Raw genomic sequence first — 327 nt, forward strand, 5'->3', positions numbered from 1 at the left:
GTTTTTGTTTTTCACCTCTGTTTCGGTCACTTTACGTTCACTAATCACTTACATTAGTTTCACCTGCTCCTGATAGTTTGCACCTGTTCGCACCATAATATAAGCAGCCTTCACCCTCCTTTCCCTGCCAGATTATTCTAGACTCTAGATCTGACTCTCCAGCATCCATACCTTGCCTGACTCTGTTTCTGACCTTGGATTGTTTGTTTTGACCACCGTTTATTGCCTATGTCCTTCCAGTGTCTGATTGCCTGCAGTGTACCGACCTTCTGAGCTTCCCCTGGACCTCTTGAGTTTTGAATCCCCTGGCTACACCTGTTTACCGGC

This window comes from Monopterus albus, unplaced genomic scaffold (genome assembly GCF_001952655.1).
Source record: "Monopterus albus unplaced genomic scaffold, M_albus_1.0 scaffold173.1, whole genome shotgun sequence".
NCBI lineage: Eukaryota > Metazoa > Chordata > Actinopteri > Synbranchiformes > Synbranchidae > Monopterus > Monopterus albus.